The 26,688-nt window shown below is 38.0% G+C and overlaps 1 long non-coding RNA gene across 3 annotated transcripts in view; it reads left to right on the top strand.

Annotated features, from left to right (window-relative positions):
* Window positions 1–26,688, top strand: part of LOC139591998 (uncharacterized) — a 107,540-nt gene that overhangs the window by 6,415 nt on the left and 74,437 nt on the right. For all 3 annotated transcript variants that reach the window (XR_011679851.1, XR_011679843.1, XR_011679862.1), the window contains exons 2-3: window positions 13,745–13,833; window positions 13,951–14,001. This is a non-coding gene — a long non-coding RNA (uncharacterized lncRNA). The remainder of the gene's footprint in view (window positions 1–13,744; window positions 13,834–13,950; window positions 14,002–26,688) is intronic.

The raw sequence follows: 26,688 nt of genomic DNA, 5'->3' as shown, positions 1-26,688 counted from the left end.
CTTGTCAAGGCTATGAAGATACTCTGGAGGCATGTATCTATGATGAATATTTCAATATCAGAAGCTTTTGAATTTACTGACAGAACCTATTTAGAAAATTTTGAAACAGAATGATTGGCTTGGTTAATACTTTTATTTGAGTGTTTAATCTTGATCTTCACTAAAAGGTGGAGCAAAAAAGCAAATGTCAAGACTGAAAACAAAGAGCTTGTCATTGAAAAAATTCTGAATTTCCCTGACTCAAGTTATTTTCAGAGAAACAGCTTGCAAAACAATAACAAAAATTTCAAATTTTTGTTTCATTTGGTATCAGAAATAAATTCAAAAGCTGAAAAATTCTCCCATAACAGGGAGATTCTTTCCCAGAAGTCTACCACACCCACTCTCCTGGAGCCAAGAATTGCAGCAGGCATCTGTGAAAGGGAGTTCAGTGAGGACCAGAGCACACAGAATGTTTTAAATACTGTTAGTGCAATAGCAGGAGAGCCTGCCTTCTCCAACCTGTCAAGTATAAATAATGGATTCCTACTTTGACATGAAGCTTGGAATCCAAAGCTGAAAAGCTTAAAAGGGATGTGTTGCTAGCACTAGGCTTCGAGTAGGGCAGTTGCTGGTCCTGCACCTAAAATCAAAATCTTTCTTTTCCCTGCCTGATCCCTTTCCTGACCTAAATTATTCATCATGGCATAGAGAAACTGCATCCTTTCATGAGTTGTTCTTTGCTACCTTGGTGTTTTCTGTTTTGTGTGTTCCTTGGCCTCTCTAAGGCCTCTGTGAGCAGCTTACTATATGTGGTTTTGCAATCATTTTCTGCTCTGCTTATCTGATTGGGTTCGTTTTGAGCTATTTGTAGACAGTACAAAAAGAGACCAGATTAAAATCAATGCAGACATTGTGTTCCCACACATGCCCTGTATTCCTAGGTATTAGAAATGGGAATGAGTCATCCAGCAATACAGTTAAGTACTGACAAATGGTTGTCTACATCTCTGATAAGTAAAATCTCTTTGACTTATTGCATATTTTCTGTCTCCACATGCTGCTGGTATAAATCTAAGACAAAAATCTACTCTTGGCCTCCCCAAGGACAGAACTTGCTGTCTTTGTTCAGGTATATTTTCCAATGAAATGTGTGGGAGTTTTGGGGACTAGAGCACTGAGACTAAATTTATGTTTTAGAACAGTGAAAAATAAATCCTCCTTTATAGACAACATTTGTCTGTAACAAGGGAAATGCACATGTGTCTCTGCAGCCAGAGAACAATGATATTTTTAAAGCTTTGTTTGGTAACTCTGCTTCTTTCCAGCTCAAGAGATGTCTCACTTTCTAAATCATGCTGGTTTTTGCTGTTAAAAAGCTAACAATGGAATGAACAAAAGTGATGATTGTGATAGAGAGGATAGTAAAATATCACCTGAAGACAACTTAATGTTTTATTTGCAGTGTTTATTTAAGCATATTCCTTGAGAATTGGGTTGGTTTAGCTACAGGGCTGTAGTTAAAGTCTTTTTACAACAGTTGAAGGACAATTTACTAGATATACTATTTATATGAAAGCTGGTACAGGAGTTTATTCTTAAAGCTTAAGTGAGAAACAGTTGCACAAAATCATATTTCAGAAGAATAGAAGAACGCACTGAATAAATTACTGCAATTATTTATTTGCCATTAATGCATGTATTCCAGCCAAAGGTAAATTCACTTGTTACTACTGGGAAGAGGATGGAGCTGGCCTCACCTGGCTTTTCATAAGAGTCTCTTAGAATCCCTCTTAATGGAGCACACTGTTGAAAGTCATGTAAGTTTACCTTCTAATTGCATAGTGTTTAATTCTCAATACACAGAGCTTTGCACCCCTGTTCTCACTGGCTGCAAGGTCCTGGCAATTTTTTTTCCCCTTTCTCTTACTCTCCTTTTAAAATACATGTGTGAGATATATTTGAATTTCTTAAGGTTGTCCTGAGCTGGACATTAAAAGAGTGTAGGCAGTAAATGTGCAAACATACCCTCCCAGTCTTCCTGATGCCAGTGACAGGCATCACTGCCACAGCCCTCTTGTTTCAAATCTGGGGTGCTTGGGAGAAGCAGCAGCAGCAAAGTGAGTAATGAATGGCTCTGATGACACTATGAGGGAATTCAGCTTTTTTTCTGCATTTGCATTTTCAACATAAAATTTGAATGCAAGCAAAAAAAGATGCAAAAATAAAGTCTCACCCTCTCCTTCCTGCATTCACAGTTTGCATGAGTAAGCCCTTGTCACAGCTCCTTTTAAGCCCTCCCCACCTTTTCACCCTCAGGACCCACCCACAGCTTTTTCCCACTTCTGGGCATAAATTGCGCTTCTTCTGCCAGAGGCAGCTGTGGGCTACAGCATCTTGTGTACCCTCTGTCCTGACTGCAAGTCATATTTCTTTGACTTGTCTAACAAAAAATAGCACAGACATTTAGATTTTATTAAAAATAAATTTGAAAAGAAAACACTCTGCTGAACACACATCTTCCCCTGAGGAGAGAAACAGAGAGCACAAACATTTGACAGATGTTGGATGTGTTGTTTAGTGTGTTACTAGAAGGCACTGAGACACTGCAGTAACAGCAGCAGCATTAGAACTGGAGTGAATGGAGCAAGACTTGGTGTAAAGAATGGAGTAAAGACTTGGTGGGATATTTAGTGTACTATATTTTGCTATTATCTCACCTTCCAGTCCTTGAAGAAATTTATGGGAAGTTATAATGAGAATAAAGCCTAAAAATAAAATGGATTTTTTCCTAAACATTCTGCAAAGGTTATTGCAAACTGAGCTATGTTCAGCCCTTCTTTAATTTGCTTTTAAAGCTTTGATTAGGGGTTGTTTCATAAACTCCCTGCCTGAGTAGCATACCATCCCCTGTACGTAATGTCCTTTGCTTCCCAACCATTCATACGCAGTAGAAATGGTCAAGTGGAATTGACCCTTGTGTACTAAAATAGCATAAGTTTTAAGTTCAGCTTCAGGAAATCTGCTCTTTTAGAACAAATACACAGTAGAAGTTGATATGCTTTAAGGCCATTATTTGCCCCAAAAAAACTCTCTGAAAACAGTCTCACACTCTCATATTGAGCTGTGGCTTAACTTTTCCTTTTTGCATTCTACATTAATTTATTTTATTTTTCAATACCTGTGTCAACTTTGTGAAATCCACTTTGGCAAGATTCAATATGTGCATCTTCCCTCCCTGAATAAGCAGTGTGCAGCCCTGGAAAAGATTTCTTCTGGGTCAAGAGAAAAAAAGAAAATAATTGGACACTGTATTGGGTCAGGAAAAGATAACTAATGGGTCAACTATTTATATACAGTGAAGCAGATCCAGAAATTAGAAGCATTGTGAGAAAAAATAATCTGGAACAAGGTCAGAGAAGGTATTTGACACTGGACCTGTTGTACTTCTTGTGTTCAGATGCTTTAACTTGCATAACCTAAATTAGTTACTGTTGCTCTTGGAAATTTAATCCCACCTCAGTTAAATTCAACTAATTCAACTTTCCAGGCAGCCATTTTTCCAGATGTAGACAAAATTCTTGCATTTTTTTTTTTGTGTTCCATGAATACTTCAGTATGCAGGTACTCAGAGCTTTACTCCACAGAGCAGTATTACAAAATTGAAACTCTTTCACTGGTTCATATGCTAACATATAATCCATCTTAAACAGGTCAGAGAGCAATGCCTCAAATATGTAACAAAGCTCTTGAAACCTTCATAAAAATGAACACTGTAAGGATGAGAGACTCTGAAATTCTTTAACTGAAATTATTTTAGATGTGCTCACTAAATCAGATTCTGAAGCAAGTTGTCAAACAGAGTAAAGGAAATATCAATGTGGGTGTGAATACATATATCTCCATCAAAATTGGACAATTATCGAAGAGTGATTTTTTGAGTACAATTCTTGATAGCCCTTATTAGACATTAAAATCAAGGAAAAAATTTATTGTTGCTTCTTTCCCAGAGTTTACATAACCCAAACTAATTCTTCACCTTGTTTTCCTAATTAAATCTTACTCCACATGCTAGGATTATTCCTGTGATTTGGAAAGACAGTATTTAACATCATCTCTTGCTGACATCTGTTGCAATTCTGCTGGAATGCTGTAATGAATTAAAGGGAAACTAGTGTTGATTGCAAGGTATCTTGTAATTGCAGAGATACTGCTTCTCTTTGGTTGCTTACCTTGTGATTTAGTAGAGATTTTAAAGCAAGGCTACTTCTTGAGGCTTGTAATCAGCCCTGCTTCTTGAGAATTTAGGTGCCTCCAAGACTACTTTCACATTTCTTGTGTTCAAATGAAATACTTTGCAGATCATCACAATAATGAGTGAACAGACACTGTGCATCGTGCTCTGTCTGAGCCAACCTGAGATCCTCAGTTTATCTGCTGCCTTTACTGCCAGACTGTCCTCACCAGAATACCTTCTTAAGCCTGATCTATCAAACGACTGCTCTGCTTTATGCTGAGATACCCAAAGAAGAGGGTTGTTAAGAAGTGTTTTTGAGGACTGCCAAGAAAATCTCAGCCATTAAGTGCAGCTTTATTAGAAAGGGTGACTGTCTGGCCTTGTTGACCTTTAGCTTCCACTTTGCAACTTGTTAGCATCACTTACCACTCAGATGAGTATGATTACAGTCTTTTTCTCTGAAGGATCATGTGTACTTTGAAAGGCTCTAAAACCTGTAAATGCCAACTGTTGATTTTGATTTACAGCTTTACCTTTCTTCTCAGTCTGTCTGCTGAATCCCTTAGTGATGGCATTTAACCATCATTGCTTTTCATGGAAACCTCTAATACACTCCTAAATTGTTTGCAAGATTCAACTCTGGCATTGTGTTGAAGGTGGAAGTCTCAGCTAGCTGGGTAAATTGTCCATGTTCTGATCTCTGTAGGCATTCAGGCAGACAAGCAGAGATCCTGCTGTAAATTATTTGTTATTTGTTGTTAGACTACATTTTCCACCTCAAATTTTCTGTCACCTTTATGGCTTTGGATCAGGTCAATATAGAAATTCAGTAAAGTTGGATCATTGCAAGTTAAGAATAGATACATATCTACTTCACCCAACCCCCTTTCCAGGAAAGAGAGGTTTTCAATGTGGGAGTCATGAAGTGTCAAGATTGCAATTATTTCTCAGATTATTTAGTACAGACTTTCCTGCTTTCTAGCAGGAACAAAGAAATCTTTCACATGAACTAAGGTGTCCTGCTTCTGAGAAGCTTGAGCATCTCAGCTGCACAGGCTGAAAGGCTTTTACCACTTAAAAAAAACCCTTGTCAAACAAAAGAATTACAGCAATAGTGATGAGCAGAGCTATAGCTATTTTATGTACTCCAGACTTTAGGAATATTCTGAATTGAAAATGAACTTTGATGCAAGGCCTACTCACATACATGAGCTCTTATTGCCTAATAACTTTGTTTAGAAAGGAAGATTGGATGCAAGATTTGTATTATATGGGAGAACATGATGGTTCCTACTTGTATTTCCATCAATGCAGACTTTTTGGGTGGGTTTTCCTAATTATGGTAGCAACAAGTATGTTCACTTTTGCAAATACTGGTTCTATGTTTCATAAGACAATGCGTCAATTATCAGCAGAGCATTATTGGTTTAAAATCAATTTTTTTGATGCAGCCCAGATTCCATGTATGAATGTTACCTGTTTTTCCAGAGGAGATGGGAAAATCTCAAGTAACTGCCCATTCTATGTGATATAGGGTTTTGTTTCATTAGAAGAAATTTGGTTGCCCTTAGCTCCCACATGTCAGTTCCAACAGCTGTTTGCAGCCTAGCAGTATTATGTTGCATGCAGGAAAGGAATGTGGGGATACCATAGTCCAGATTTTCAGATGGTACAAATCTGCATAGCTGCCTCAACTCAAAACAGATCTCTGCTGTTTTGTGCATTCTGAGAACACATCAATGCTGCAAAATGAAGTGTGGTGCAGAAATCACTGAAAAGAGGTAAGACTGTGGCAGTAAATCCACATGATATAGTAGACTCCATTCACATAATGATATTCTGAGCTTCATAATCAGGATAACCTTGGTCTCTGCAAAGCCAGGTAAATAATTCAGCTGCAGGATATGGCAAATGTTGCTGTCATGCTTCAATGCTGAGTATGTTCTCAGCCATGTCTTTTGGTAAGACAGTTCCCCACATTTTCTGGTGCAAGGTTATCATGTGCAGAGTTAGCCCTTGGATCTCTCAGTTGGCGTTGGTGTGCACTGTGTTCTTGACTTATGGCTTGAGTTCTACTTTACATTTCCTAAATGTAAAGCTAAAATTTTGCTTTTCATTTTAAACGATGAGTTTTAGTCCAAAGTCCCAATCTTTGAATTTTGAATTCTTCACTGCAGGCCTTGTATGTGAGACCCTTTAGGATTTTCCATATTGTTCATGACTTCCAGACTGCCACAACTGGAGATGGAAGGGATAAGCACAATCACCACTGGGAACTCTCTTATCTCTGATGATGTACCCTGGAACAAGTAGGGGCCTTGTTTTCACAGCACCATCTTTCCCTTATCTGCTGGACTCTAGTTCTAGCCATATTTTCTGGTTAGCTTTCACAGTTAGTTTCACCATCTTGAGAAAAGGATCCTCTGGTTTTTCAGCTTTCCCCCAGAGCACATTTCAAATCAGCTGCTCATCATGTGCTTTTTAACCTTTTCTTTCTAAATGCAGATTTACCCTTTATATATATTCCTTTGGAATTGAGGTTTACCTCATTCCCATAGCCCTTGACTGTGCTCAAGCTTTGGTTTTGATTCTCACACTGGCCTTTGAAATAGACATTCAAACATGTTTTCCCAATTTTTACTTTTCAAATAAAATACTGAAGCGAGATCTGCATTTATTCCACAACACCTTGAAAACTGAGTGAGTGGGGAGATCTGCTGAGGGCACACAACTGACCTAACCTGGGGAGATGTTTCTCCACAGGAAGAATCCAGCTACGTGTAAGACCTGCAAGGAAATTGGTGTTGTTAAGCATCATTACTAAGGAATAAGTTCCATGTTTATTTTTTAACTTCTATGGTTATTTTTAACTATTTTGGATTCTACTGTAAACAGAAGGGTCTGGATTGCGCATTCTGCTTTGAGCAGCTTCCAGCAGTTGGGGTTTTTGTTGGGTGTGGATATGGGACCCTCCATATCCTGAGACATGGAGGCCCAAAAGAAATTAAGGTTATAATCACAACAGACGATGCTCTTCAGGATAATCTGATTTACTTTTTATGATATTTTCCCTAAAGAACAGAATCTACACAGCACATAGCGAATAACCACAGCTACCACATGTTCATCCCCATGTCTATTTTTGGCACCCACCAGTCAGTCACAGGGGGCTGTTGGAAGGCTCCCATGGCTACTCTAGAAATGGTGAAGGTGCTAGGTATCATTTGTGCTTCACTGTTGTGTCAGGGCTTGAAACAAGTGGGATTTATTTTTTTAGGCAAATCATCAGCTAAGGGGAAACATGCTCTGTGCATATACATTTGTTGATGCTTTGTTTGCTCTTGCTTGGAGCTGTTGTACTGACATCACTGCAGAGCCATGGGTCCCGACAGCAGCTGCCAATTAGAAACAGAAGGAACATATCATTCTCAAATGGAGGAAGTTCACAACTGGCCTTTATTATCATGTAATTAAGTTAAGGATCTGGTCTTGGTCTTCAAAGTGTTTGGCTCGAATTGTTGCTTGGACTGTCTTTCCTTCCCTAGTCAGTGGTCACTAACATCACTGCTTCCTGAATGAAGCACAGAAGAAGCTTGCTTGCTTAACTTGTTTTTCATGGCATAAATTATTCAGCAGACATGCAAGACACAGAAAATAGGAATCAAATGGACATATAAAAGACACTTATATAGCCAGTAGCCAAAAGCAACTTTTCGGGGGGAGAAGAGAAAAATAAAAATTGGAGAAAAACTCAGCTATAATTCACTGTGGGAGGGCTTTTACTGCTTATATTTTAGATCTGTGCAGTTTGTGCCTTACCTGGACCTCTTCATGTTATGCACCGAGACAGAAGCTGTGCCCTTCCTCACATTTGTACATCCCCACTGGGACGGTGTTGGTTCTCTGTTTACATCTTCCCCTGCTGAACCACTACTCCTTCATGGCACTTGCACATAAAATCATCTTTTCTATTTTTAGTTTCTCCAGCTCTCATCTCTGGGAAGACTAGCAATGCACTGGGCATGTTCAGTTTAATTTATTTATTTCTCATAACTTATTAATGGTGCATAACACATGTATATGCCATTTAGATGCCTAGATTTATCCTTCATATTTTAAAAATTATGTAATGAAGTCTCAGCAGGCTTGGGATGCTTCTATTTATGCACTTTTTTTGTGCTGATGTGCTTTTGCTGTCTTTAAAAGTCAGTAGGAATTCTGTCATTGACTTCAGTGGAAATTAGAGTGCTTCCCAAGTGAAATTTTCACCCTGTATCCTCATTCCCCCTCCAAATTTTCTGTTCTGAAAAGTATTTAAATATGACACCAGATCTCACCACTGTCTGAAGTACCCATGGGACAGTATGCATTTTTTTAATTACATTTGAAATGAAACTTCAGGAAAAATCCTGAAAATTGAGATATTCTTAATGTTAAAGACACCAGATAAATTCAGCAAACTGAGGATGAACTTGCTTTCCTACCTCAATCTCAATGATCCAATTACTCTTTCCTTCTTTTAATATAATGACCCCATTTTCTGTTCCATTATAAAGTTACAAGATCAAGCCTCAGTTTTTCATTTTTAGGTAGCCAGAGTCTTTCATGGACAGCTAAAATATTGAGCAAAAGACTACTGGAATTCCAGTTACTGAGAACTTACATTTTTCCCTGACTTTAGCAAAAACTGTGGCAACTTGGCACTTCCAAAAATCAGGCCAGCCTACTGAGCTTCTTTATACATAGTCATGTAGTGACCTGACTTTCAAAGATGTTGAGTACAAATAAATTTTAATAAATCAAAAGCATCTTCATGTACTTCATGAATTTGAATATTAAGACAGCATTTGAATAAAATCAACAAAAAATTGCCAAAGTCTTAAGAAGTTTCCAGGAATGTAACAGAATATTAATTTAGTCTCTTGGGTTCTTTCCATAACACTGGATGTGATTTACACATGTAAAGCCCAGACTGACATGGGTAGGGTTTAACCACATCCTGAGCTTTCCTTTTAATTATTTTTCTCAATGAACATTACAATATGCAGTAACACTTTGGTACAGGGAGCAATGACACATCCTGTACCAGAACAGATATAAGCACTGATAATAGAACAGAGAGGTCTTTGTTCATCTGTGTGAAAAACAACCAGCTACATGTTTAATCTCTTTCTTTGATATACTGCTTTGTGCCTCATCTACAGTGTATAAGGGATTAAATTTGGGGTTCAAGGAAAAAAAAATCAATCATTTTCACTTTTCTCCAAAACTTTAAAAAATAAGAGAAATCTCTTTAGCCCTTTTACATACATGTGGGTCAATTCAAATGTCCTCATATCATGTGAAATTATTCTCAGAATGAGGAGATGAGCTCAGTTGATTGGAGCATGGTGCTAGTAACACCAAGGGTGTGGGGTCAATCCCCATATGGGCCATTTACTTAAGAGTGGGACTTGATGATATCAGTTAGTCAGTGTGGTGGTTACCCTCTGTCTTCCCCCCTAAAAGTGAAGGCTGTTCATTGCCCACCCCTCAGATTCCATATCTAGCTATCTTGTTAAAAATTCAACACTGGAAATTTTTTCTTCCCTTGTCTACTGCAAAGCCTTTACTTTTTTCAGATAAAAAAAAAAAAAAAAAAAAAAAAAAAAAAAAAAAAAGTAAACTGTCCTCTTTTCTTCACATATTTCTTTCCTTTTGGTAAAACTTAAAAGCCTCCTTTGGGACTGGACCGTTTGCTCCAAATCAGGGAAAATGAATACATTTTTCCCATGATTTTTATTTATTACTCTGACTTCTGGGCTGCAAATCAATACTGTCATTTTGCTTGAAATCCACAGAGTTTGCAATCACAATTTTCCTTTCCTTATTATTTTATTTAGTGCAATTTTGTTATTATTATTATTTGTACTGCTCTTTGGTCTCCTTTAGACCTGTTCTGTGGTAATCACAACGATTTTTACAATTGCATATACCTTATTTGTCTTTTGAAATCTTTAAAACCACTAGAAAACACTGGGCAAGTGGATAATGTTTTTACCACTTTCTGACTATTCAAATCCAGTATTTTGAGTGACCTTTTAAATTTAATTGAGTAATTAATTTAATATAGTGGCTTTAGCTGGTTATACTAGCCATTTTGGGATATTCTATATGATTAAGACATTCATTCTCCTATATTTCACCTGATCATATAGTATACATTCACATTTTGAGTCTGAGATATTCAGAAAGATTTTCTGTCTCCTGTAAAATACTGCATTTTGATCTGTCTCAGTATTGCTCTGGGCACTTTACTGAGCTGTAAGTGCATGGCTCTGCCTATGATATTAGGAGATTTAAAAAAAACAAAAACAAACCCTTTTGGTTTACACTAAATTAGTTTCTGCACATCAACAGAACAAGATGCTGACAATGTTCCAAAATTTAAAATCCTATCATCAGCTACACTGGGATATCAGTTGGGCCCTTGCCCAACTGGGAGATAATAAGACAGACAAATGGACAACACTTATGACAACACACTCAATTTATGAATTGTGTCATAAATTCTTATATGAGACTCATTGTGTCTTTTACTTGCCATTTAGTTGACTGAGGGCCATGTCTCACTGGCTGGGGGTAGAAGCCAGCACTAGATTGGCTTGACTGAATGGAGTTGCACTGTGCTGGGTGACACTGGGATGTCACCATGGGCCCAGGGAGCTTGTACCAAGTTACAGCAGAAATTCCCCAAAGAGGCTGCACTGAGAGATGTCCTCTTCCACAGGGGTAGGGTGCCCTGTGCTTCTTTGGGATGTTAAGGGTCCGTGTGAAAAGGGCGGAGGGGGGGGATTGCAAAAATGTGCACAGGGAGAGCTAGTATGGTTTTTTAGAAGAAGCCAATGAGCAGGAAAGCAGGATCCCAACCTCTCTGCAAAGTTCTGACCAAATGTCAGATATTTGGAAGTGAGCCTGTACTTGTTTTACTCTTTTGCCTACATTTAAATGTAAACTCAGATTTTGCCCTCCAGGTGAGTCTTCAGACTCCCAAGCTGTCCCTTTGCCGCTTCTTGTTTTTTTTCTTTCTGTCCCCATGAATGTGGCATTTTTTGTCTGCACAGGCAGGAAAGAAAACCTCAAAAAAAAAAAAAAAAAAAGGAAAAAAAAGGAAAAAAACCCAAAAATGGAAAAAAAAAGGCAATTTACACACACCTGAAACTTTGGAGATACTGGAAGGTTTGCTCCTTGTTGAAAGGCTCTGATCTTCAGGTTACAGTGTGGAAAAGAGTTGCTCCAGATATCCTGTCTGTTTTCTGACAGAACAGAGTAATTTCTCTATTTTAACAAGAATAATCTTAAAAGGAAATTTTTTGGTGCCAACCTCAGGATACAAAATGCCTCATTTTTAACACATCACACATTTTAAAGGCAATCCTGCAGAGATCTGGGTTTTATTTTTTCGGGTGGGGAAAAAGACCATCATTCTCTTCCTCTCTTTTTCCTTGTCCTTATTTTGTAGCTCAGTGTATGTGATTTCTTGTCCCTACATGTAAAAGGTCAGGGACTTTCTGTTGACCTGGCAGTGCAGGGATTAAAAATGTGCCTGGGCTTGTCTTGGCCTGAGCTGATTTTAGCTTGTGTTTGCTGTGATAGCCATTGCCTAGCAATCAGCTAACCATTCCCTGCACTTCTTTTAGTTTAGCTTTAGTTTCAGGTGAAGTTCCCCTCTGTAGATTGACCTGTCTGTGACTCAATATTGAAGCATGGATTGAAGAAGTGGGTCCCACTCTCATCTTCCCACCACCCATCATGCTCTCACAGGGTTTGTCTGATCCCATATTTCACTCTGCTAAAGAACATGATGTGGCTTTTGGAGATGGTTTTGAGAAGGACCAGGAGTTGGACTCAGTGATCCTTGTGGGTCTTTTCCAACTTGGCATATTCTGCAATTCTGTGAACTAATTGTCTCAAAATATCAGTTTTGACAGGATTTTTTTTTTCCTTTCCAGAAGAAAAACTTTTATCAGTATTGCTTTACATGGCTTTGGTCTGAAGGAAAGGGGAGTGTTCAAACACAGCTGTCTCCTTGATATTGTCATCACTTGCCTCATTCAAGTCATGTAACCCAGGTTTCTAAATTCTCCAGGATAAAGGAGCCTCAGATTTTTTTTTTCAGATTTAGGCCAGAGATATTTTTTTCCTAAGGTCCTCATTTAAATTCTAGCAAAGCAAAGAACTTTATATAGACAGCACCCCAACCTGCAGGCTATGGTTTCTTTCCCTCTGGTGTAACAATATCCTTTGCAGTCTGGTTTATTCAAATGCTGGTTCAAGTATTAGGCTTTTGCACAACTTTGCTTTTAAAAGGAAAGTTTAAAAATATATTTATTCCTACTGTTTCAGAAGAACTTACATTTTTCTTATCCTAGGAACAGTTGCTCAAGAAAAGAAGAAAAAAACACTGTCAAGAGGACAAAAACTGCTAGTTTTTCTTTGAATATAACCCCCACCCCAAATTATTCACACAGTTCTATTTCTAGGCAGAATTTTAAAGCCTTGACTACTTCAGAAGGAAAATACTGCAAATTTCTTCTAATAGGTTATCTCTGCGAAAAGGAAGAGACTGGTAATGAGTAACCTTTCTCTCTTTTGCTTCAGAACATTTTAATTGTGTTCCAATTACTTCAACATATTTAATATACTTCCAGTATGTATTTGTACAGTATGCAGGCAAATGATTTTCCACAGCCTTATACAATATAGTGAGTCATAAATGATTGCTGCTCCCCCTCCCCCCGATGGAGCATGAGTCACAAAGTGGTAAAGTTTGTCTCCCTGCATCAGCGAGTGAAATCCACCTGAACGCTGGCAGCCAGAGCAGAGCTGGCAGCTGAGTGGCACAAGGAGATCCCTTGGCTGAATGGAGTGTGCTCCCTACACGTTCCTTACCTGCTGTGAGCAGGGGCACATCACAGCCTTTCGGGCCATCCCTGATCCCACATGGCCCACGGCCACCCCAGCCAGGCCTGTCTGCATCTGTGCTCCAGCTGTGCACCCTGTCCCTGGGTTATGGGGGTGGATTTCCCAACCGCCCTCCATCTGGCACTGAAGTTTCCAAGTTTCTGGGCTGTGTGTGGGGACAGGCTCCAGTTTGACTCAGTACTTCAGCACGGCAGTCGACCGCTCAGCTGCGCTGGTGGGGCGGCAGCAGCCACTGAGAGGGCTTTGGCAAGCTTATAGCTGTGCACACACAAAACCTCTGCTCCCCACAAACACATGCAATGGGAAGGGAAGTGCCTTGAAATCAGAGGCCTCAAGGTGGGTGGCATTGCTTCCTTCTGTCCCTGCAAAATTGAAGCAATTTTTTTCCACTAAGGAAAAAAAGCCAACACGCTGTGATTTGGTAGTGTAGAGAAAAATGTACCTTTGAATGCTCATTTTCAGATCCACCAGACCTATGAGACCACCAAGTCCTTATCATCAGTTGATAAAGTTTACCAATGTATTCTCAACCAAATGTTTTACCTCTTGATGTATTTGATACAGGTTCCTGTCAATAATGAACTGTTTGAATAGTATCCTGGCAGTCCTGCAATGTGACAGCTACCCCTTCCTGAACTTCCAAGGGAGCAGAGGTATCATCTTTCATTTTTGCTGATATACAAAAATAAAAAGTTCTTCTTAAGTTCAATGTTCCCAAATACCTCTATACCATCATTTTTACCATATGATTTTTTTTTTTTTAAATGAAGAATCCCTCTCAGAAGCAGTTTGACCAGTTCTAGCAATGAGTGAAGAATCAGGTAAGGTAGCAATAGTTACCCTTTAAAATACTTTTTAATGTACCATTAAATAATTTTCTTCCTACATCTGAACTTTCTGATTTGCATCCCTCTCTAACTTAACCAAAAAAAAAATACCAGTCAGGGATCAAAGCTGTATTCCCCTAAACACATAGAAAAAGTCTTTTCCATTAAAAACTCAATAGTGTGGAACATTTATTATACAAATGTTTTAACATCCGTACAACTATTTTTCAGAGGAATTGCAGTGATTTCAGCATGCCCTTCATGCACTTCAAATGTGATTTAGCTCACTTAGTTTTGATCATTTAAATGCCGGATGTCTAGTATAACCAACCTTCCTAGGTTCCCTCTAGAGTCAATGGAGAGAGATTTTCGCCTCCGGAGGGGTGATTCATACCTCCCATCTTAGACTCCTGCCTCTCTCAATTGACAACAGAAGTGTAGCCTAGACAACAGTGTAGATTAGATTGCTATCTCTTAGATTAGGTGAGATAAGTCCTATTCTTGGCCATCTTCGTGCATACAAATTTGCAGGATTGGAACTAAATTGTTAAGACAGCTAAAGTACCTGTGGGAGCTGACAGATTGATTGATTTAGAAGATTTCCAAACTCTGAGTACAAGACAAAGACAAATCACCTAATCCTTCTATGGAGGAAAAAAAACCCGGAAAATCAGAAAATATTTTAATATTTACCTGTCAACTATAAGAACATGGTAACAATAAAGAATAACAAGGAAATATACCTATTATAAATTAGCATCAATTAGTAAAAAAAAAATCTGACAGCTAAGAGGCAAATTTGCTAAGTGTGTTTCAGTGATGCCCCAAACAGAACTTTGAGTTTTCAGCAATTGCACAGGGCTTCAGCTACATGCTTTAATACAGTGGGGAAGAATTCATATCAGAGTAATTACTGATTTTTTGTCCCCAGATTTCCCTTTCTGAGAAGTCAGCTGGCTCCTGTCAGGCAATAGACAGTGTGCAAACCAACAAGGTTATCAACCTTCCACATTTCAAGAGTACAAAAGTAAAATTTACTGCTAAGAGCAACAGACTTTCATATGTTTTCTGTTTTCCTTTTGTAAATGCTGACTGAAAAACCTCGCCAAAGTTCTGGTCTCTGCACTGGCAGTCTGCTTGATGATAAGCTAACAAAAGAAATGTATAAAGATGAGCTAAAACAGAGTCTTCAAATTTCAAATATTCTTCCTTCCACTTCTTCTTTTCTATGCTTTTACATTCTTCCCTTTCCTAGTTTCACCTGCACTTCCTAAGACCAGAGCTCATGCATTTGGACTGGCTGAGCTAAAGGCCTGAAAACTCAAAAATTGTCTACATGGGTAATTGTCTAGATGGATAACTCAAAAATTGTCTAGATGGGTAAGGTTAAATTGTGTTCATATATCAAATGTCACTAGACTTATTTCTCCTTTCTAAAAGGGATGGCTTTTATAGTTGTTAGGCCTATATGGAGCATTTGGTGCCTGCTTGTGTGACCCAAGTCTCAGCTAGTTGACTTTGTTCTTACCCAGAAGAGGGGGTGGGTCCCTCCTCTCTGATGAAAGAGCTGTGCTTAGAGTGTGGGAAGAACCTCAACTTAAAGTGGCATGTCTTCTGCATTTCTGCTTTACCTCTCGTGTTGTTTAACTTCCTAAAAAAAACCCCCTCAAACCCAAGGTAAGTGAAGAGGAATGGACTGTGGGTGGTTTGGGCATGCAAAAAGTATAATGTGGGAGACATGCTGAATTCACTGCAGATCTGGTGATAAAAGCTCTTAAGAATTTTGTCAGGACACAAGTCTGGGTTGTCTGGAGTGTCCTAAGCTGGTTGTGCATCACAAACAGAATACCCATATTAACACAGGCTAATAAATCTTTCTTCCTTGTTGAGCAAATTGTCTGAGTGGATGGAGCTCATCTGAACGTATATATTCTGCTTCTGATATTTATATATATATATATATATATATATATATATATATATATATATATATATATATATAAAATGATATATAATTGTTCATATGTCCCTGATGGTAGGAAGACCATAATAGTACTTCCTTCCCTCACAGGGGAATGCAGGATGTACTAAAATGTGTGAGGGACTGTCATGGTGATTGTAACTAAGTATATAATTGTGATGTGAAAGATATTATTTTTATATGGTTATTTCTTTTCTGCATGTACTGAATATCCTTTCTTCTAAAATCTCTGAGGTAGGGTTACAATTAACATTGTATTTTCCTCACAATATTTTGTGAGCTATAAAATATCTTTTGCAAAAGTAAGAGGCTACTTCAATTAAAGGTAGTAAAAATGCTGAGAAATAAAAGCATGAATAGGAGTTCAAGAAACATATGAACAATGGACAGATTTGAGAAGTAAGAAGGAATGATCAGAGATCTAGTTAACATGATCTTTTTATTTGGAGGAAACATTGAAGAAATCAATAGATTTTAGTCTTGATAATTCTTAAGAATGTAATATTTAATTGCAAAAAGGAAGGTAATAGACTATTGTCTGCTAAAGCAAACACAAACAAAAATAGTTTATATTCAAACATGGAAATTAAGTATTTTAGAGAAAAAGTAGTTTTCAGCAATGGTATCTAAATCTGTATTTCCACACTACTGAAGGTAAAAGGAAGGAAGGAAGGAAGGAAGGAAGGAAGGAAGGAAGGAAGGAAGGAAGGAAGGAAGGAAGGAAGGAAGGAAGGAAGGAAGGAAGGCACTTTCTGTTTAAAGACAGAAAGTCTTTAAACTTTATTCTAGTTTTTTAAACATAAGAACTTTGAAATGCACTATTTCAGCTGCAGTCTTGAACAATCTTCACTGAGGTTGGTGCTGAATAAGCCAGACCTTTAGAGCATTTCATTATTTACTTCTTATGGATACCAAGTGAGCACCTATCTGTACATCTGTGCAACCCAAATATTTTTTTTATCAGTGCTTAATTTTTCAATGATGACTTTTCTTGATGCAAATTTTACATTATTTATGAGAACATTTCTATTATTATGGTCATTTATTCTGCAGATTATTTGGTTCAGAATTGACCACCAAAAATCATTGTGAGCCTTCACTCCTGCTCTGCGTAGATGTTTGCTTGCAAATGGATTTGCTGTGATTCTACCTTTCAGCTTTCTGCTGTCTTCTCTGAAATTTTCACAACTGCCTGTCTCTGTCATCAACACCACAGTGGCCTATAGATCTATTTGTGTGCAATACAGGCAGCCTATCTATGTACAGGACAGTTAGACAGATATCCTTGGACTAATTATCTCTTATCTAAAATGCCAATAAGAAGGTGACTAGTGATACCATAAATTATTTCCTTTTTTATCTTTTTTCTAGAAATTTCCTTCCTATTATCTGACAGGATCTAAATGTATCCTCTAACGAGTATATTTCAGTGTGTTGAAAGGTTTTATCCACACTTTGGAAGCATATGTGCAGATGTCATTTATAATTACCTACCCTTTGTTTAAATTAAAAATAGAAAAGTCAGTCCAGAACTAATAAGTAAAATAGACAGTATAATTTAAAGGTAAAAGAGCTGAGACATTATGACAACTTTTTTTTGCACTTATGATTAATCATTTTTCTATTAAGGCTGCTGAGAGCAGGATGCAGGCAGTTCCCATCCTTTGCCACTGGTGATGTAACCAGTTTCAGCATAGCACTTTCAACAGACATCATTCAGTATACTTAGATTGAAAATGCAGCCCAAGGGCTGCTCACAAAACTGATGCAAACCTTTTGTTATGCTCTCTTCTGGAAAGATGTCACAGTTTGTCATATTGGCTTTAATAAAATCTCTTGGGTGCTAGATGAAGTTCCCCCTGAAATACCTGTTGAAAAGTGCCATTGTCAGCATGGTGTCAAAGCTGAGCAGGGCTGGCAAAGGTTTAAATTCTATTCCTAATATCCAGCACATCCATTCTCACAGGAATAATTTTTTTGCATAGTAACGCTTCCCATGCAAGCCCGTCTCCTTCTCTGGCATGAAAAACCTTCCTGTTGCCATCCCTGGGCTCATGTTGGATTGTAGAGATCCTCTGTCCCAGCTGAGTTCTCTCCCTCAGCTCCCCTCCTGCTCAGCCAACACGCCTCTGACCAGGGTTTTGGCTCATCAGCCATGTTCAACCCAGCCATGTTCACAGCCTGCTGTTTTTGAGATTGTGTCCTCCCTGGGCTTTCAACATGTCTGAGGGATTGCTGTCCTCATTCTCCCTCCTCGTTGCTTGATAGGTTCCAGATCTGATGTTTTACTCCAGATCTGCCTCAACTAAAACCTCACCCTGGCTTGCTTTTCCCCCAGTCACATAATTTTTACACAGCCCTGAGAAGCTACTGTCTGCTGTCTTTTCTCCGCCTGGGGTACTCAGGTCTCTTTTCTGTTCTTTTAAAATTTTTTGAAAAAACCCTTTTGGACTACAGCCATGCTGCTCCTCATGTTTGCTTTGTAAAACTCTCCAAAGCAAATTGTTCTTTTCTGGTCTTTCATAAAAACTCTTTTGTTTTAAGATTTCTATCCATTTTAGGCAGACACCATATCTGCTGAGGGTTTGGTGTATTGCTGAACATTAACAGAACAATACTTCGGGTATCCTAGCGTGATTCTTTCTGCATTGGGCAGCATGTATTTGGGTAGCATTTTCTTCATCTTGCTGGATGGGTGAGTTCAGGGTGGGCAGTGTAAAATTCTGGAAAAAGTTCCCACTGGTAAGAAGTGATGCCTTACAGACAGGGAATGTATTCTCTTAACCCACAGTATAAATGTTAATAATCTTTTCCTTCTTCTGTGTTGCTGAGAGGAGGAAGGAATAGGAGCATGAATGTGCTTTTTGTTGCCTGCCTCAGGCAGCCAGAGGCAAATGAAGCTGACTTTCCTAATCACATAGATACAAAGTGGGTAGTTTCCCACACAAGAAAACCACCTACATGACTCAAACAATTCTTTCTGTTCAAATGTTTCTATTATTGCTTGTTTGGATAGCTAGGAATTTCAGCAACACTGAATATGATTCACCCTGGACAGAGGGAATGTTGGGAGGGCAGGAACATTGTGGCCAGCTTTGTACCATGGCAGAGTCGAGTCACACTGTGAGGTGTGTGGGTTACAGCAGAGCCAGCTGTGATTCCCAGTTTGCAAGGAGCTTTGCAGGGGGTTTTATTCTCTATGCAATCTACCTATCACTCTTAGTTCAATTAGGAAACAAAGATCTTAATACTAGTAAGTGTTGAGATCTTTGGCTCTAGCCCAGACATTTATTAGGGATGTGTGAGTCAGATAACTTCTTTGGAATTGATGATGTGCCTAAAACTTAAGTTCATGCTTAAGTAATTTACTGAATTGGGACCAGAAAGCTTGGCAACTTGCAGGATTGAACCTTAAACTAATCCAAGCATGTTTTTGTTTTTAGTTAAAGAAAAATTCTCCTCCCACTACTCCTAACCCCATCCTTTTTAATAACAATTTCAGGAGTTTGTAATTTTATTTTTTAAATACAACTACTTGGAATAAAATTGATAATTCAGATTAATTTTTTTAGCTTAGTTTTGTATCTGCCACCAGATACCCTGCACAAATGTTTTTTTGGACTGATTTACAAAAGCACCTTATTATGAGTATAACTCATAGCATAGATTGGTAACATGTGTAACTTAATCCAAAGGGCAGCAGATTCAGAGTATGAAGGACTCAGATGCAGCTACCAAACTCAAAGAAATCTTCCCTTATTCTATATCTATGTTTCTTTTTTCCTCTGATTTTCATGGCCATGTTGGCAAGGTCTGAAATGAAACAAAGCTACCTTAAATTATTGCAATTAAAGCACAAGTTATTAGTATTAAGTAGTATAATGTTCAGTAATTCTGAAAAAAAACAGTGTTTGGTGTCAAGTGTTTCAATGAGAGATTTGCATTCAAATATAGAGATGCTTTAGCTATAACACATCAAATTCAGAATATTAACCTGAGAATTAATAAAATACTGGTATATATAATTAAATTGTCTGTAGTTTGTGGTAAAAAAATCTCCCTGAAAATAATACTTCCCACTTTAAATAGTGTTTGGTGATGTAGGAAGAGATAAACAAGTAAGATTTCCTCTGCTTACAGTGTTATGCCTGCTAGACAATATCTCTTTTTCTGACTATTAATTCCCATGGTATCCTGAATTATCTGTGTTGGCAATTCAGTTGGAAATTCAAAGGATAACAGACATTATGGATTTCTGGGAAAATTTTTCAATCAAAACCTAGGGACCCTGCTATAGAAAAGAACAATGAACTGTATATAATAAATGTAATTTTCTCTATAAAATTTCATTGAGTGAGATGTAATATAAAATATAAGGAAAAGCTCCTTTTACTAGAAAAATAGAAGCCTTTTTCTTGCTTAGTGTGTTTTTTTCAAGAATATACAACATTGAAGTGTCTTCTGATATTACTTGATCTGTTGTGTTGCCACAGTGTAATGACTCCTACTGGTACAGCTCTGAAGACAATGCTCAGGCCTAGGAGTTAGTTCTGTACTGAGATCTTCTTACTTGTAAGAAGAGAGTGAACTACATCTTCATAAGGCAATTAATGAGGAATTTTTTTTCTTTAGGTATCACAAAAACAAATGCTGTACTCTGAAGTAGCTGGCCAGCTTGCATTTCATTACAGAACTATCTGTATCACTTGAGTACCTATGCAGGCAATCTGCCCTTAAAGCCAGACTCCTTTGGGTCTGTTTATTCATTTTTAGTTAAAATGAAAACAGCAGTATTGAGCAAGAGTTTTCATGTCACGCTTTAGAGATGAACTTTTCTCAAATTGTGCAAGGGAAGTATTCCACTTAACTGTCCTGGAATGTTTCGTAAGGTTATGGGATCTCTTGTGCTTGCCTGTTATGATTTGCAACCTACTGTGGCAATCAAAGGCCTTCACCTGGAGTTATTTCTGGTTCTAAACATTTTCTAATCCTTTCAGACTGGTTCACAGTGTCATATGAATAAAATGGTAGGATTGAGTCTTTGTTGCTCGGTTCTCAGTTATGCAGCACAGAAGGGGCTGTGTGACTCTCCAAGGGGACCTCACTGTGTATAGAATTGCTGAGTTGTACAGTCAGAGCCTGGAGTTCTCTTTCCCTGGAGGCTCATGAAGACAAGCAGATTTCCTTCACACATCTATCCATCCTCTGCTGGAAGCTGTCTCATATCTGTTTGGCTGGGTGCCACATGTCCCGCTGCACCTCGTTGGCCACGCAAATTAGAAACAAACACCTCTGGAAAGAGAATTCCTACTTTCAGGCAAGCCCAAAAGTAGGACATCTGTACAGGTTTATGGCACACATTCAAAACCTGATTTCTGAGAGATTTATATAAAATCATCATGTTTATCCATGGGGGAAAAAGAGCAATCTATTTTGATGTGAAATGTAAGTGACAAAATGATACTGGTGTTAATGCGCAAGAAGAAAGAAATGTGAAAAATTGTCACCTTTTCTAAGTATGCTTCCTTTGCTAGGCAAAACAGGTATTTTGTCTTTCACCTGGTTTGTGAAGTTCTTGGCCATCAAGATCAGTTATGTCTCCTTGAATCTCAAGCCAACATGCAAGACACTAAGAAAATAAATAATCCCCCTTCTTTATTATTTTTTTTCCTTAGGGAGTTATGTGAAGGTTGTAGAAGCATAAGTCTCTAGACTTTTTAGAATTTTGGGGCAACAATATTCTTCAGTCTTAAGAAATTTCCTTACAGGTTCACACTCGTTTGTGTTTAATGTTTCTCAAATACAAGTAATACTGAAAAGATCCTGTGTCCTGTCCATTTTCATATGAATTTTCACAAGAATTTTCACATACAAAGTACCAAAAATCTGGAAAATCTGGACATTGTTACTGTACCACATGCTGAAATTTGCAGGCTGCACAGAGCAACCTTCTTTTAATACAGCAGTTAAGATTTTGTATAACATCAGATACCCATAGTTTTTTGACATGTGTAGAGTTATACCACTTCATACTACCTAATAACCTGGGCCAGTTTCTTTTGCAAATGAATGCTGACAAATAAAATTCAGAGGAAATCCCTATTTACAAATGTGATTATCCCTAAGGAGAGACAAATGAATGCAGCAAATGAATGCACAGGATGGTAAAATGTGATCTGTGCTCCGCATGAAGGTTGTGCACACTGATTTAGGATTTGAGACTTCAGCGTGTGGCTTCAAAAACACTGGTGCTCAAAGGAAACTTCCTTTCTAGCCCTTTTTTTTGAAGCATGCTATTGTTGCAAGGGAAAAAAAATCACATCCTGCAATACCTACAAAGAGCCTGGCTTTATCATTCACTGCTCACGTCAAGTAGTGTCTTATGTAAGAAGTTCCATTCACTTCTGTTTAAATACTGATGTAAGGGCAGATTACCCAAAGCAAGCAAGGTTTGCAAGAGCAGACCATAAAAACACACACACGCAAGGAGGAATATCACAGAGGCCAAGAGCTTGGTATTCACAGCTGGCTCTGTTCTTGAGAGTAGTTTAAAGTGAAGAAAAGGTGTTCTCTTAACAACAAGTTTACCCTTAAAGTACCCATAAATTACAAAGAGCTCTGGCTCTGTATATGAAATGTGAATTCATATTTACAATAGAATCAAAGAATAGGAATATTTTTAACATATTTGGGAACAAAAGGATAGGAAATAAAAGGAAAAGCTTCAGGGTGGAGCTTTAGATTTTTAGGCATTCTTGAAAATATTGGAAAAGGCAGTTTAGAGATTTTTTTTAAGCTAAGGGGATCATGGCTTTCCTTGGAACAGAGATTTTATAAATTCCTTTTTGACTGTCATCTGCAAATCATTTGACTGCTGGTAAACAGAACCTGCTATTTGTTCTGATAACAGAGGGAAGGCTGGAAATAAGGAATTCCACCCTTGAATCTGTTAAGGTAGGTCTAAAATTGATATGTATTGGATCAAAGGGTGGAATATTTTCCAGATGATCCTCTGTTTCTTCCGAGAAAAAGAAAAATCCCAAGAACACGAACCCAAAAATAATTTCCAAGGTGTTGGATTTCAGTTGCTGAGCATGGGGATTTAATTTACAATTTTGTGTCCTGCTAGGATGAAACATAAATTTGACAGTAAAATCCACTTTATCTTCTTTCTGGTTCTTTTACTACAAATTAAAAGTTACAGTCCATCAATAGCTATAGAGGTCTTAGAAGGAAAAATCAGATAAGCATAACTAATGGAAATTATTTTTCTGTAATCTTTATTTTACAACATCCTTACATATAAAAATAATTGGCCAGAGGAGCTTTCTAATTTGAATGAATCCTTAAATTTTATTGTTGGACAAAGTGGAAGCTTTTAGTATAGTATCTACTTAATTATTAGTCATTACAGCCTTGGAAAGTAAATAGGAATGTCAGCACAAATCAGCCTCCACTTAAATTTCAGTACATGCAAGCCACAGAGGGAGATGCTTTGGGCATTTCATCTTCAGCCCCCTAAGAATTTATTGTAAGTATGGTGAGCTCATTGGCCTGTGTAAAGTGAAGGCTGTGCTCTCAGATCCATTCCTAGGAAGCACTGACCACTTCAAACAAACAAAACCACCACCACCACCACTGCCATTAAATTTTCTTCCGTTTTAGTAAAATAGGACAAGGATGGGATTATGACAGAGAAAGAACTGTGTTCTGTCCTTCTGTGTAGCAACTCCATGCCTGACTTAGACATAGTTTTTTACAGGAAAGCTTCTTCTATCAGCATCAATGCTTTCATTTTAGGATTATTTGGTGATGTCAGAAAACACTGGTCACAGCCTAGGGTGGCTTGTGTGCCCTGGTTGTGTAACATGAGGAGGGAAGATGTGCAGCAAGTACAGTTGTATGTTCTCTCTGGTCCTCGCTCCACTGTGGGACTGCAGAAGTTTCTTCAGGGGTGCTTGGCATGTTTGTTTTTTTATATTCAAAAACAAGATTTTGGCTTGCACATTCAACCTCAGTAGGTGGCTAATTACTATCAATCAATTTTCTGTTGTGGCTCCATGTAAAAGTCCAGCTTGTCTTCCCACTCGTCTTCTTTTCTAATATCCTTATCTCCAGTCTGTCTCTCTGTCCCAAATATGAACATATCTTCCCATGCAGCAGGTTCTTCTTTTACATAGTTTGGCTCCAGCACCAGAAAGTGCCAAAGGCACAGGAAAGGGAGCTGCCCTGTTTCCTGGAGAGAATCTTGACTTTTCTCAAAGACAACATGGCGTGGCATGTTTCTGATGGATTTTTGCAGGAGCAACTAAGGATATATATCTTATAAAAGACTTTTTTCCCATCTATTTTCAAACCTGTGCTTCAAATAATAGGGTACTGGAATTTTTCAAAGAAAAGGTCATCAGAAATTTTAGGCCGTAGGTCAAGTACAATATTCTGTCCACCATTATTTTTGAAAGGGTACTCACAGATTTTTTTTGTTTTCTGAAATCACACATAAATCCTCATATATTATAGTGAAATTGTTAAAATCACACAGACTGCTCTGAAAATAGTTAATCAGCAATAAAGGCAAACTAAAATCTTTAGAGTGCAATTGTTGAACTGTTGATGTATCTTTTACCATTCAGAAGAGCCCCTTCTGTTAATGACCTGGTATCTAATTATGTAAACAAAATAATCGAAGAAACCCTACCTCATCCTAAATATCTGATAAACATTTGTTATTGCAGAATGCAAAATTTTGTGAATTCAGAGCACAAAAATACTTTTCAAATGAAGTCCTATCATTTATTCTGGTAAGTTCACTCTTCACTGAAAACATGGGAAAAAACAAATTAAGCGCTTTAATAACCAGCCAGCAGGAAATACAGAAATAAATTGAAATTGATGGCAATGCTCTGCATCTATATGGCTTCCTTTGCAGAGAGTATCTCAGCCTGCAAATTCTCCAAACTCATTAGTATGGAATCCTAAATTCCAGTAAAATTCCCTGGTCCCATTTTGCTTGACCTTCTGTTATTGTTGATCTACTGTGCAGTTCATCTCAGGGCTAGCTCTCAGCCAGATATAAGTGGAACAGATAGTCTTCAAGTCTGTTACAAGCAATGCCACCTTTTCCAATTTTAAGTTGAAGCTGTCAGTATGGACAGATGCAGATCTCTAGTTTCAAAATCAGTGCAGGGCATGCTCTTTCTCCTTATTCCCCTCAAGAGGGTAACAGTTATTTTCATAGTTATTCCCAGGAGTCCATTAGTAAATCTGAATATCTCTGTGTTGGGGTCATAGGAAAGATTCAAACTGACATTCCTTGCAAATGTGTCACTTGTAAGATCCAGTCTCTTTCCAGAAAAAAAAAGCCTAAAAAATTTACAAGTATTTAAGGCAATATTTCAGGATATTAGGTGTGGCGTAACGCAGCATGTTACCCCGGCATTCTTTATCTGATTAAATAAAAGACCTATGCATTTTCTAAGTGCTGTGGATATTTTCTGGAGTTTTATTCTGTGTTCCTACATATTGTATTGCAGGATGTTTGCTCTGGCTCAGAAATCTACATTAGTGCATTACCCATCCCAGTGCTGATAGTGTTGCTGACGGTGGTGATATCATTCCATTCCCACTCTCAGTCTCCTGATGCTCTCAGTATACACTTACATTCTCTCTGGTCTTTTAAACCTTTTAACGAACACATCCTGATTTGTTGAGGACATCAAATAATGGATTTCTGCTCAAATCTCTGGCCATGTGATTCAAATTTGAACATGGTCTTTTGAGGCAAATATAGTCCTTTTCTTTTCCTCTTAAATTGGTGATGTTATTTTCAAACAATATTGTGTTCTACAGTGCATTTACATTAAAGAGAAATATTCATCTGATGACGGGAATCTTGTGTGATAGTAAACATTGTACAAATTGTTGCAGTTATTTTGAATGCAGTGCTCTCTGTGTAATCAGTAAATACAGTTTCCAAATGTGACTTCTTTTTAAACTCCAGTATGGCAATGATTATCAAGGCTCTTTTTCCCACTTTAGAAAATTTTCTGTGTCTCAAACAGGCTAGCAGCTTCTTAGTATTTGATTTACTGTCCACATTACTGTATGGCATGTGGCAGTCAATTTCCTCACTGCTCATCACAACCATTTAGGAGGATTGAGTACAGAAAAATTGCTTTTCTAGAATACTAATGGTGAAAAAACCACTGATGTTTTATAAAACTTTTTTTCTAGCAGGTTTTCACATTCAGACATTGGGAATAATTCACATAAAATTAACAAATTGCAGTTGAGAGTTTATTTCAATCAATAATGACTTACAAAGGAAGCTCTAAGAAACTCTAAAATAATATTCTGCAGCTGTCACTCTATGTCCTTCTGATAAATGAAGCTCTGACTACAGGCTTCTGCAAGGCCAGCCACCGTGTGTGTGTGGGTGTGGTGGGTTTGTGCACATGAGCACACACTTGGTCTGTTTGAGTCCTCCCTTATATCAGTTTTACCTCCTGCACAGGACTGACTGCTGATTGACTATAAGGTGCTACAGAGGGAGGTACATTTTAGTAGTAGATGAAGCTTTCTGAAAGATCATCCAAACATTTTGTTTTACCCTCCTGTATGAACCAATGCATTTGGCACATACAGTACCTTGCCAAGCTGTAAGGTACTGTACATGCCAAATGCATTCCTGCTCCATTGTA

This window comes from Agelaius tricolor, unplaced genomic scaffold, assembly GCF_023055355.1.
Source record: "Agelaius tricolor isolate 1412-34295 unplaced genomic scaffold, bAgeTri1.0.p SCAF_1, whole genome shotgun sequence".
Lineage (NCBI taxonomy): Eukaryota > Metazoa > Chordata > Aves > Passeriformes > Icteridae > Agelaius > Agelaius tricolor.
This window is presented reverse-complemented; position numbering and strand designations above follow the sequence as displayed.